Here is a 13,387-nt window from a genome sequence, read left to right on the forward strand (position 1 = left end):
AGCAGAGAATTGAATTGTTAAGAGTATTTAAGTACTGTAGTGAGAAAAATAATAGTAAAAGGAAATAGGAAAGAAGGTAGAAAAGGGTGAGACAAGTTCTAGGAAGCTCATATGAAAAGCCATAATAAAGGGTCCATGCGAAACATAACTTGTAGTAACTAGCAGAGATCAGAGGTGGTACCCAGCCTTAAACAGAAAGAAACCTTTTCCTTTGTGCACTCAACTAACTATAATAAATTGTCACTGGAGGGTGGTCTGGTCCCCAGGACCCTGTGGGACAGAATCCCTGAGGGACAGAGGGGACGGTAGACTGACAGGAATGGAAGTGATTAGCAGGGATGGTCCTAGAAGAGTGATTATGGCTGCGATTAGAAACAGAGGGAAGGAGAGGCACTGGGAACCACAGAGATACTGGAATCTTCTGAGCAACCAAGGGCCCGGCCTATCACTCTGCGGCAAAATTGAGCTTTATCTTTGACCTGTGTGGGGATCCACAGTGGATGTTGTTCAAAGGGGACCCCTGTAAAGTTGAAGCAGCAGAAAAAGGCCAGAACCTTGAGCGCAACAAAAAAGAATAAACCTTTGATCTCTTTCAGGAAGGACACTGTGACCTGCCCGATCTCATCACAGCTCCCATCCGGACAGTCCGTCTGTAACCTGAAGCATTACTAACACAATTCCAAGCTCTGAAAGACAATGACCACTGAGATCTACCTAGTCTCTTTCCTGTCCGAAAATTAGAATCCTGTACAAATAATAAGGTTTCCTTATTTTGGTAACTTTTTGACATCCTAATGGCTTCCATTGGGTGATTTAAAAGGAAAATCTATTCTTCTCAATTCAGGTAGCTACACAAATTCAGCCTCCATACACTTCCTCACATTTCAAATAACAGAGTCCTAATGATGGCTTATGTTTGTGCGGCTCCTAATAAATTACACAGTGTTTCTCACGTATGTCCTTATTCAGTTCCCACGACAACACGGTGGGGAAGGTATTAGCCCCATTTTCTGTGCACGTTGACCAAGGCTCTGGGAGTTCGCATGATGTACTTAGCAAAGCCAGGACCCAGAACTCCCATATCCTCACAGCTACTCATAAGGGATTTCTTCCCCATCCTAAAGATGATCTAGATGAAGGCTCTCCAATAAAACTTTCTGTGATGATGGACATGTTTTCTACACTGTTCATTTCAGTAGCACCAGCCACCTGTGTCTACTGAGCACTTGAGATGTAGCTAAGGCAACCGAGGAATTGAATTTTTAATTTAATTGAAATACATTTAACTTTAAATAGCCACCTGTGGCAAATGGCTACCATATTGGACAACTCAGAATTTTCTAGACCAGGGATCAGCAAACTATAGTCCACAGGCCAAATTCATCCTGCCATCTGTTTCCATAAACAACATTTTATTGGAACACAGCCATACCCATTCCTTCATGTATTGTCTGTTACTGCTTTGGTGCTGCAATGACAGAATGGAATGGTTGCAAGACAGACCTAAATTTGGCATGCAGAGCTTAAGATATTTACTATCTTGCCCTTTACAGAAAAAAAAATAAAAGTTGCCAACCCCTGTTCTAGACCATCACTTTTTTCCATGAAGCTTTTTCTATGGGTGTTTGCTACAATGAATCAACTGAATACATTGAATAAGAGCTTGGATTTTGGAGAGTCAGGCTGAGTTCGTATCACGGCATCAACACTCAGCAGCTGGGCCTAATCTTAAGGTTCTAGGTCTTACATTCCTCATCTGTAGAATGGGATTTAACACAGTGCAAAAGCTGGGCAATGGTATCTATCTATTTATAACAGTAGGAATGGGAGCTATTGTAAGGTTTCTTTGGCTTCAAATATTACAAATAATAATAATATGCTTACACACGTGCAGCACCTTCAGTTTAAGAGGCACTTTCACTAAGTTGTTTCTTTGATCCTCACACCTACCCTGTACAGTCAGTCAACCAAGGCAGATCTTATTACCTCGATTTTTTTAGATGCAGAAACTGACACCCAGAGATGATCCATGATCTGCCCAAAGTTTTATTGCTAGAAAATGGTAGAAACAGGATTTCAACCTGCCAACCTCTGGCTACAAGTTTTGCAGTCATCCTACCATTAAACATAAATCTGACGCCCAACATGTTTTAATGGATTGGTTAGCAGCCTTCTTACCTCAAAATAAGCCATCTTTTGAAGCTAACTTTTGGCTAGTTATGTAGTGTGGACCCTTGCTATTCAAAGTACGGTCTGTAGATCATCAGTATAAACTGGGAGCTTTTGCTAAACACACAGAATCTCAGGTTCCACCCTAGACCCACTGCATCAGCCTCTGCATTTTCGCAAGATGCCAGGTGATTCCCAGCCATATTAAAGTTTGGAAGTGCCTGCACTCTAGGCCTCATCAGCTAGAATCTGTCTTCTTCCCCTTCCTACATCCCATCTCTTCATTCCTATATGTTTACACTATGGGCCTCTAGGACTGTTAGGTACAACTGAATGGATCCCTCCTCCTTCCACCCGCACCTCACCAAAACCTTTACAATTACAAATTTGGAGAAGCGTTAGTCAAAAGGAACAGATCAACTGTTTTAAAAGACCACCGATGACATCTCTAACTTACATTTTGTGAGCATTTCCTCTAGGCCAGACCACCCAGATAACCTTCTTCAGTACCTGTTAGCTGGACAATTTGAGATATCAGAAATTTTAAAGCATGGTTCCAAGAATCAGGGATTTGGTGTCACCCTGGCCCTGGCAAAGTTATAATGTGCAGGTATGGCTGTGAAATTGTATATACCTGGTGATATCCTTGCTCTTCCCAATTTGGTGATCACAAATACCTCTAAGTTCGGTGGGGTAGACTAGAAACAGTCAAGTTTCCCTGGAAAATTCTGGTGATGCCTCCCTTCCCCAGCGCCAAAGGCAGAGAGGAGGCCATTGACGAGGGTGCACACTTCAGCAGGTGAGTTTGCAGTTGGACTCGCCCTCTCTGACATTCTACTTGGAATGTGGCACACGTGACCCTTCAACCCCCCTCTCACAAGGTTCCAGGTACGCAGTGCTCTCGCGCTTTTCTTTCACCTGCATCTCCAGCCTGTCTCCCAGCTTCCTTGCTTCTCTTGCCAACTTTCTGGAAACGGAATCCTTCCCCTGCCCCAACCCTCTGTCCATCATCTACTGGCCTCTGACAGGAGGCTCTGGGAGGCTCTTCCCACCTCGGCTTCTCCCATGCCTGCCCTTTCATCTCCTTGCCTGAACGAAGCATCTGAGACCTTCTACAAGGGAGGACAGGACTTCACCTACTCCTTCCCCCCTCAGCAGGAATGAGGAAGCAGTTGATCATGTTGCAAACCAGGGCTGCTCCTACTTTACGGCTCGGTCACCTACTCGCCTTTGCCTACCACATTCACAGCCCACTCTCACTTCTTCCAGGACTTCAGTGCTAAGTTCACATTTCCCTCTGTACCTCATCTTCTCCCCTCATTCTCCAGGAACTCAGCACCTAGGCGAGGGGCCTAACATTCTGACTTTACAGATTCTCAGTCCCTCAACTCTTAAGGCTTTCCCCTTCACCTACCCAAATTATTCAGCAGCACGGAGATGAAATACAGAATGTTTTTTCATACATATAAACATTAGAGTTAGATCAGTGTTGGAAACCTGGTTTTGCCATTTATTAGTTATTTGATTTGCAGCAAAATTTAACTTTTTGTCTGAAAAATGGGTTTGATAATACCTGCCTAATTGGTGTGTCGAGAAGATGAAGGTAATAGTGTAAAGAAGGAGTTTAGGGTCAAGCTGGACGATTGCTAGTGATCCCGCTAGAATGTGGGCTCCATGAAGGCAGGAGTGTTTGTGTGTTGTGTTGACTGCTGCACCCACAGCACTAGAAGAGTGGCTGGCACATAATAGGTGCTCAGCAAAATTTTGTCAAAGGAATGGGACAAACGCGCATATGGTGGCCATGATTTTTATGGCAACAAATTAGGTCTTGTCATCACCCTGAGCGTTTCCTCAGATAGAAGCTCAATCTGAGATGTCTCACCTCCCTCCTGGGCTTCCCTATGCTCTCTTCCTAGCTGGGAACCCAGACTCCCTCGCGTTGCCCCACCACCCCCCTACCCCCAGTGCCTGCCGGGCTAAGCTTCAGCCTTGGGTACCTGTCCCATATCAGGACTAGGCTCCTAGCTTTTGTTGTCCCAGGTGACCTCATGTTTCTTTAGGAAAAATCACAAGATTCTTATGAGCGGTTCCACCACAATTTAATAACGACAGCAACAATAATATCTAACACTTATGAATGTTTCCTGATGTACCAGGCACTCTTCTAAGTGTTAACATATATGACCTAATTTAATTCTTACCACCTTCCAAACAGGGGGGGTTCTGGGATTCAAACCCAAACCTGCTCAATCTGGCTCCAGGGACCATGTCCTTAAGCGCCCCTGTACACGACTATTTTCCTCAGTATTACTCAGCAAAACTGTACGCATCTCTTGTTGCTTCCCAAACACGTGGGCCCCAGCAGCTGTTTCCTGTCTCGCTCCGTTCCTTTCCCACTGCCAGGCTCGCTCCCAAACGCTGCCAGCTCCCTCCGCCAGCAGTGACCCAGCCTCTGCATTACTGCACTGATGGAGGCCACATGATGGGAATCTCCTCTCTACCACCAGACAGCTCCTCGGTGTAGCGCTTCTCCATTCAGAACACACCATGTTTCCCTCATCCTCTCCCACGGCCCTTCTAAGCTCCGAGAAAGTTCTTTTCACTCTCCTTCCTCAGGCTCCCTGGAAGACCCTTGTTTGTTTGAGGGGGAGGGTGGGATCCTATTCCATCAGAATCAATTCCCTTGCAATTTCAAAAACTCTTTTTGAGCTCCACTTCAGGCATCCCACGAAGAAGCTCACAATTTCTTTGAGGAAACAGACATCTTCTTACATCTTCTCACATCTTCAAGTTCTGCCTCTGTCCTATCACTTTGCCTCCGTGTGCAAACCACGTCCTATTTCCCCTCTTGGAGGAAAATATCCTTCATCCTGTATATTTGAGCTACGATCTTTTATGTCTCTTTCCTTTTAACAAAAATTTCTCAACATTTCAGAGACTGTATGTTGCTCATTACATATTCTTACGCTAAATGCTTTCAGTATGGCTTCTTGTTTGCAAGGTTTTTGTTAGTTTGTCTGTTTGTTGCTTAGTTTTCTATTTTTAGAGGCTTTGATTTTTGGTGGGGTGAAAATAGTACACTTTGTTTCTCACACTCATTTGACTCCACCAGAGCTGCTTCTGAGCTCAAAGCACTGTGTCTCATGGACCACACTTTGGGAAACCCTTTTATAAGATCAGAGATACTGTAAGTAAAGTTCCAGGCACACAGGAAGCTCTCCTAAACAGCAGCGACCACAGTCATAGGGCGTCCCCACTGTTGCATCTTGGAATTCTTGACCTTGGCAGTTTTCTTGAACGACTTCTTCTTGTCCACTGTCATAATCTCTAGGTGCTCAGAAATAGGCTTTCTCCCAGGCCTCAGCGAGGTCTAACCCCAGCATCTGTCCCATCCAGCGAGTTTTGGTCCCAGCTTGTCCTCACTGCCTGTCACCAGGCCACCCCCAGCCCAGCGGGTCCTGAGAGGTGGCCTTAGTATCAAGAAGGATGTTGGATTCCTGTGAAAACCCTAAGCCCTGTATATGTTGGCAAAAGGCCTCACTGAGGGCCCAGAGATTTCAGGACTAAAAGCTAGAGACGAGTGAATATGTGTTTATGTATGTTCCCAAAGGAATAGGAACTTTTAATGAGCACCTTTCCTTGGCGGGTTCTGCAATATTTTCATTTACTAACATTGCTGTGAAGCCAGCAGTTAGTTCACCGAATCTGCTTTGAATGTGCCTCTTTTCAAACTTTGCCAGGACAGAGAGATCCCTGCAAGCTACTTCATGTCTCTGAGCTTCCCTTTTTTCATCAACAAAATGGAAGAACGTCGACCTTGAAGGCTTATTGTGAGTAGGAGGTGAAATGCTGTGTATAAAGCAGCTGGTACAGTCCCTGGAGCACAGTGGGCACTAAAAATGAGAAGTGACGGCCTGAAGGAATAGAATACGTAAAACCACATGTGAAGGTCTTGGTCACACAAGGAGAACATTGCTTGGGATGAGGAGAACATTACTCATTCTGCATCTGGGAAGCCCCTGGCTTCCAGCCCTTTGATAAAATGATAAAGTCACTGTTTTTAAGGATACTGAGTTGAAAGAGAGAAAGGGCATAAGAAGGAGAGGGAGGAAAACTGTGTTTTGCCTGAGGTTAAGGAAAGATCTTGGAAGCCCAAACTCTCCATTAGACCCTGAACAAGAGTGATGTCAGAGTTGGAACTGTATAGAAATTGCTAGGGAGCTCGTAGAGAGAGAAAGATTAGGGAAAGTAGTGCCTGCACCTCCACAGATATTTAGGAATCAATATCTGTGTGAAGTTCCCTTATGTGGTGGTAACAGCATCCTCACCTCTCTTATCAAATATTCATCAGCCGGTTATTGAATCTAGGACAATGTGCTAAAGAAGGCAAGGGATAAAAGGATGTGCAAGCCAGTCTTTACTTCAGTTTAGAAGAAGGTAAATGACAACAACAGTCAGTATATGTTGAATGGCAAATGTTGAGCGGCAAATACAGGATTGCTACAGGATCGCGGCGATAAGGGATTATTGGATGGATGCCTACATGGGCGTAGGACAGCTGTTCTAATACTTCTAGAGAATTTCACACAGTGAGTATGACTTTAATATTATTCAGATAAATGAAGAGTAGGGAAGAAAGTCTTCCAGGGAATGGGAAATGTCTTAAATGCTAACATAAAAGTTCGAACTTAAATAGGACTTGATGAGGAGATAGTTTTTCTGACACATTTCATTGTATTTTATTCAATTATAATTTAATTGGTGTTTTAACCTATTAAATAGGAAAGAAGGCAATGGCAAAAGGCATTTATGTCAATATGTATTTATAGCCATATCTATATTTTTACTTTACGTAGATAATTTGCAGGATGTTCACCCAAAGGTTAAAAGAGGCTATTTTGGAGTGGTGGACATTTTTGTGATTTTTATGTGCAATACAGATTTCAAAAAAGAGAAGAGAAAGGAAGAAAGGCAGGAAGGCAGACAAGGCCACTGGCAATGGGGAATTAGTATTCCCATGAAAGGGCGTGACATGAAACAGTCATGCTGTAGGAGCACAACCGTTTCAGGCAAGGTTTAAGAAAGGAATGTATGGCTTCTAAGCAAGCTGGTAGAAGAGGAAACAGTGGTTTGGGGGCACTGGGGTGGGTTTTCCAAGACAAGCCTTGTGAAACTCATTTCACTTATTTTTGCAGGACAGAGATGCCATTAGTCTCTCCTGCACACAAAAATCTTCTCTCAAACATTTTAAACAATGCAATTGATGTAAAATGAGACAAGGGGATCATTGTGGAAGCCCATATCAGTAAACCATGAGAAGACAATTTAATTTTTCTGCTAATGCAAAAAAGAAAAAAAAAGGAGGTAGAACACATGAGCCCATGTATTGGCAGAAATCATCAGTCATTTAAAGCTGTGATTTCAGGACGTGGGTGCTGACGGCTGCTCAGAACTCTGGCTGAGGCTGACTTCCAAGGCTCCATCCCCCTCAACCCCCAATCCCCCAACCCCCTACCATTGGTTGGCTAGTGAGTGATGCTGATACTTTGAAAGCACGAAGAAGACTCTTGGAACTCAGAGAGTGTCTAATCTACTGTCATGACCGACTACATAATTTATGGGGCCCAGTGAAAGTGAAAATATGGGGCCCCTTATTAAAAATTATTAAGACTGTCAAGACAGCAACAGAAGAACACTAAATCAAGGGTGGGGCTCAGGTAACTGCGCAGATCTCAAGCCTTTGAAGCTGGTTTGTAATGAAGCCTGTGCTGATTTCAGGTTTCAGATATGTTGGAATTTTACTTAAAAGTTAGGAGGGGAAAGGTTTCTCCTGCTAGAAAAAAAACAGCGACAACAAAAGACAGAAGGAAAACAACTGACTTCAATCCTTTTATTTCCTACTTTAAAGAATATTGTTAAAAATCACAAAATGAAAACAGTTTAATGTTATAAGAATTAAAACACTATAAAAATATGCAGACTAAAAATTTTGCCTTACAATCCCATTTCTCTCCTCAGAGGTACGTATCAATATTTTGATCTGTATTCTCCCAGATACTTATCTATTCATATCTACATTACATATTCAGATACTTTTTAATATAACATTACTGTGCTGATACTGCATATTCTGTCCTATAACTTGCTTTTTCCCTCAATATCTTAGAACTTTCCATGTCAGTCTTATACATCTTCCTCATTCTTTTTAATCGTTGTATAATATTTCATACTATGGATTACCATAAAGTATGTAAACCATCCATTTCCTGCTATTCCTGAATATTATTTTATTTTCAGTTGGGGGATTGTTGTTTTTATAATAAACCACTCTACAATGAATGTCTGTGTCCATGCCTCTTTTTGTACAGCTCAGGGGCACTGCAATTCACAAACCTGCAGAGTTATAAAGGACAACTATCGTCCAAAAATATATTGAGGTAAGGCTATGAAGAGGACTTGAAAGCAAGGCAGAATTGCAGGAAACAGATTTCAAGAGGTAGATTGGAGTTGCCTTTAAAGCATATGAAAAGCGGCAGAACTTCGACAATGATGCACTTGGCCAAAAAGGGCATATGCGTTTTTTCCTGAATATATTCAGAGCATTTTTCTTGGATACATAACCTATAATTGGATTTGCTGGGTTGAGAGGAATTGAGATGCAAAATATCCTACCCCAAGGCACACAAGTTTTTTTTTTTAATAAATTTATTTATTTTATTATTATTTTTTTTAATTTTTGGCTGCGTTGGGTCCTCGTTGCTGCACGCGGGCTTTCTCTAGTTGTGGCGAGTAGGGGGTGCTACTCTTCGTTGCGGTGTGCGGGCTTCTTATTGCGGCAGCTTCTCTTGTTGCAGAGCACGGGCTCTAGGTGCGCGGGCTCAGTAGTTGTGGCGCATGGGCTTAGTTGCTCCGTGGCATGTGGGATCTTCCCGGACCAGGGCTCGAACCTGTGTCCCCTGCATTGGCAAGTGGATTCTTAACCACTGCGCCACCAGGGAAGCCCAGGCACACAGGTTTCAATGGTAAAGTTGGTGAGATAATAAGCTTGGCAAAAGTATAAACTGTGTTAACTTTGGAAAAACAGTGTGGAACTATATACTGAAAGCTGTACAGTTGTATCATATCTTTCGACACAACAAAGGTGCATCTGGGAATAATCAGAGATCTGTGCAAAGATATCTCTATAAAGATGTTCATAGCTCTACTAGTTGTAATATTGATAATATTCTGATATTCAGAAAATTTGCACCAATATAACCATATGGGTAGTTAAAATATTGAAAATCTTTTGTGTGATTGATAAAGAGATGCTGCTTGCATCCCTTCGCTCAAGTCCCTGTATACTGCCTGCCTCCTAGATCCTCCCCCAGATCCCTGCCATTCAAACACTAAACTAAGGCTCATGCCTGGCAGTCTGAAGCCTCCAGAACCCAGCTCTGGTCCGACTGCCTGGTCATTCTGATTGGTTGGCCCATGCCTGGGGCTGTTAAATGCTTTCTATGTATTTTGCATATAATCCCTGGAAATAATGTGGAAGTTCAACAATAGGAATTGGTTAACTGGAAGACCATGCAGCTATTAAAAATGGGGGTTTGGGGGATGCTGAAAATGGGGAAACTATGCATGTGTGGGGGCAAAGGGTATATGGGAAATCTCTGCACCTTCCACTCGATTTTTCTCTGAACCTAAAAACTGCTCTAAAAATTAAAGTCTATTTTAAAAAATTATAATCTGAAGATACATGATATCATTGCAAAATATTTAGAATATACTACCAAGTGGGGGAAAAGGCAGAATACAAAACAGTATACCCAATATAATCCAACTGGAAACATGTTTATTCGCACTGATTCACAGAGAAAGGCTAAAAGAAAACAAAAATGTCAACAATGATTATATGCGGAAGACGGGGTTATACTTGATTTTTGTGATTTGCTTTGCTGCTTATCTGCATTTTTCAACACTTTTTGCAATGAGCCTGACAACTTTCAGAATTAGAAAAAAAGTATCGCTTTAAAAGCAAACTGAAACTAGTTTCCTAACTGGGAAAAGGCAATCTTTCTTCTTGATTCACACATTTGCCATACTTGCGCGAATACAGCTCCCTGGGGAGTGAGCCAAAGAGTAAGCCGGGAAGGCCGACAGGAGTTCAGTGAAAACATCTGGGAGGAGTGAGGCTGGCGGAGGAGGGGCCGGGAGGCTGAGAAAGCAGCCCGTATCCAGGCTCCTTTCACTCTTCCTACCTCCTTTTGTTCAGACAGTTCGTTTTTTTCTTTTGTTTGTTTGTTTGTTTGTTTTGCGGTACGCGGGCCTCTCACTGTTGTGGCCTCTCCCGTTGCGGAGCACAGGCTCCGGACGCGCAGGCTCAGCGGCCATGGCTCACGGGCCCAGCGTCTCCGCGGCATGTGGGTTCTTCCTGGACCGGGGCACGAACCCGTGTCCCCTGCATCGGCAGGCGGACTCTCAACCACTGCTCCACCAGGGAAGCCCCAGACAGTTCGTTCTAATGAGACAACAGGCATTTTTGAAATTCTGCGATGTGGGGAGCTGCCAGGGCAGCCTTGCTGTTCCTTCATGTCTGAGAATTTGTGACAGTTTTTCAGGGAATACATACAAGCGAATGTTCCATTCTCTAGCTGGGCTTTAATCCAAGGAATAGATTTACAGAACTGTGCACACAGCCACTGAAATAACACTCATATTCCCCAGCATGGGATGGGGCAGCAGCTTTTATCTCAGCAGGCTCTAGTTAGAATCATCTTTTCATAATGATAAACCTTTAAACAACAGATGGCAAACCCAAACCACCCTAAAGAATCTGGACCACGTTTCAAAGGCTGTCATGGTACATGCTTTCCCAGCCAGCCAGCCACTGGAGGAGGTACTCCAACGCCAGCGATCTCCTATGGTATGAGGGATGCTCAACTCCAAAATCCCATCTGCTTAGAAACTTGGGGCCAATCGACAGGTACATCTCTCCTTGGACATTGAGATGAAAGTTTGAAATACAGAGACCCCAGGAAGAGTGGTCTGGGAGCTCTCATGCTCTGAGATTTCTGGCATTAAACAGACTTCACAGAATATATTTTACAACCATGGGCCTAGGAAGAAAGATTCAGTTCCCAGAGTAGGTGGTCCCTTACATGATATGATATCAGAAATGTTCCTTCTTTATCCTCATTTCCTTTAGAATCCACCCTCCCACTCTGCAAACTTTTATTAAAGTTTCATTAAATATAATGAAGGAACAGATTTTACAACATCATAAATATCTCTGGAACAGGCATCATATCAACTATGACCTGTTAAATTCGATTGAATTTATTGCAATCAATTCCTGCGAGCTCACATATGTTCCCTGCAGAGAGTGGTAGATATTAGCCAACTTTAACAGTGGGGAGGGAAGGGATTCGATTAAGGACTTTGCGTCAGGAAAGCAGGCCCAGGAGGGTTCTAGAACAGAAGACCAAGAATGAATGAAGGTACTTGAGGGAGAGGTGGCTGAGGAACCAAGAATATATACGGTCAGTCCTCATTAGTCACAGATTCCATATTTGCAAACTGACCTACTCACGAAAATTTATTTATAAACTTCAAAATCAAAACTCTTGGCACTTTTGCAGTCATCTGTGGACTCGCGCAGGGCAGTGGAAATGTTGAGTCTCCTGACCACACGTTCCCAGTTGAGGCTGGGCAAGGTGATGCACTGCCTTCCTGATTCAGCTCTGATACCGTAAACGAGCATCCTTTGGGGAACCATGGTTTTCACATTTTAGTGTTTTTTTGTTGATGTCACTGTTTAGAACAGACCCCAAGCAGAATGCTACAGTGCTGTCTGGTGTTCCTTTGTACAAGAAGGCTGTGGGGACTTCCCTGGTGGCGCAGTGGTTGAGAGTCCGCCTGCCGATGCAGGGGACACGGGCTCGTGCCCCCGTCCGGGAAGATCCCACATGCCGCGGAGCGGCTGGGCCCGTGAGCCATGGCTGCTGAGCCTGTGCGTCCGGAGCCTGTGCTCCGCAGCGGGAGAGGCCACAGCAGTTAGAGGCCCAAGTACCACCAAAAAAAAAAAAAAGAAGGCTGTGATGTGCCCTACAGAAAAAAAAAAAGTGCATTAGGTAAGCTTCATCCAGGCATGAGTTACAGTGCTGTTGGCCGGTAGTTCAATATTAATGAGTCTTGATATATATTAAATATGGTGTCTTTAAACAGAAACACACATAAAAGGAGGTTATGTATTGATCGGTTGATGACAAACTTGTGACCAGAGGTTCGCAGAAGCCTAGCCCTGCATTTGCCCTCAGAGCAGCCGTTCACTGTTTGCTAATTCACAGTGTTCACGGCGACTTCATAGAACGTAACTACCATAAATAACGAGAACTGACTGGGATCTGAAATTCTGGAAGGAAAAGAAATAGCAGATGGTAAATAACTATCTGTAGCGATAAAATAAATGACATGTGTTTGTATCTTCCTATTATTTTCACGAGAAAAGAGGAATGAGAGCCTCAGCTTGGCAGTTTCTAAAGTTGATCAAAGTCTAGAATTCCTTGGACTCTATCAATGTCTCATAAAGAGGTCCCTGTGGAGTTACTGTTAAAGCACTTCGTGCTCTTGGAACATGTGGGTCTGAACAAGTTTTAGCTGTAACAAACTAAGCTTAGGTAGCTTGTGTTGCAAGTTATCAGTTTTGCAGTTGTGGCTCCTGTTTCATTTTTCAGTATCCTAAACTAAGGTAGTGGTATGAGTATTTGAAATTGAAATAGGGCTGCCAGATAAAATATAGGATGCTCAGTTAAATTTGAATTTCAGATAAACAGCAAATAATTTTTTACTATAAGTATGTCCCAAACAGTGCACGGGTTATACTAAAAAATTATTCATTGTTCATCTGAAATTAAAATTTAACTGATGTCCTATATTTTTGTTTGCTAAAGTGGAAACTCTAACCTATAATTAATATAGATAGATGAATATTTATCAAATGAATGATGTGGTTGATCAGATGTATCAAGTGAGAGGCGTGATGAGTGGATGATGCCTTACAGGTGTCTGGCTTGAAAACTGGGTAAATCTTTGTGGCTACAGAAAAACAAGGGGCCGTGGAGGAAAAGCTGATTGAGGAGGAAGGGCAAAGGGATGAATTACGTTTTGGACACGTTGAGATTTAAGGTCTTTCTGGAACAAATAGGTAGATGTAACCAGTAGGCAGTTGGAGACA

At 43.2% G+C, this 13,387-nt stretch overlaps 1 protein-coding gene across 4 annotated transcripts in view; it reads right to left on the bottom strand.

The window, feature by feature from the left end:
- Window positions 1-13,387, bottom strand: part of BMAL2 (basic helix-loop-helix ARNT like 2) — a 143,200-nt gene that overhangs the window by 9,183 nt on the left and 120,630 nt on the right. The window contains exon 17 of one of the 4 annotated variants that reach the window (XM_060305887.2): window positions 12,198-12,258. The exons of 2 other annotated variants lie outside the window; for them this stretch is intronic. The gene's annotated coding sequence lies outside the window, so the exon portion shown is untranslated. Of the gene's footprint in view, window positions 1-12,197; window positions 12,259-13,387 lie in introns of those variants that run through there. One more of the 4 variants, XR_009565420.2, reaches the window with a different exon arrangement.

The sequence above is a fragment of the Globicephala melas genome, chromosome 10, assembly GCF_963455315.2.
Source record: "Globicephala melas chromosome 10, mGloMel1.2, whole genome shotgun sequence".
In the NCBI taxonomy this organism is placed as follows: domain Eukaryota; kingdom Metazoa; phylum Chordata; class Mammalia; order Artiodactyla; family Delphinidae; genus Globicephala; species Globicephala melas.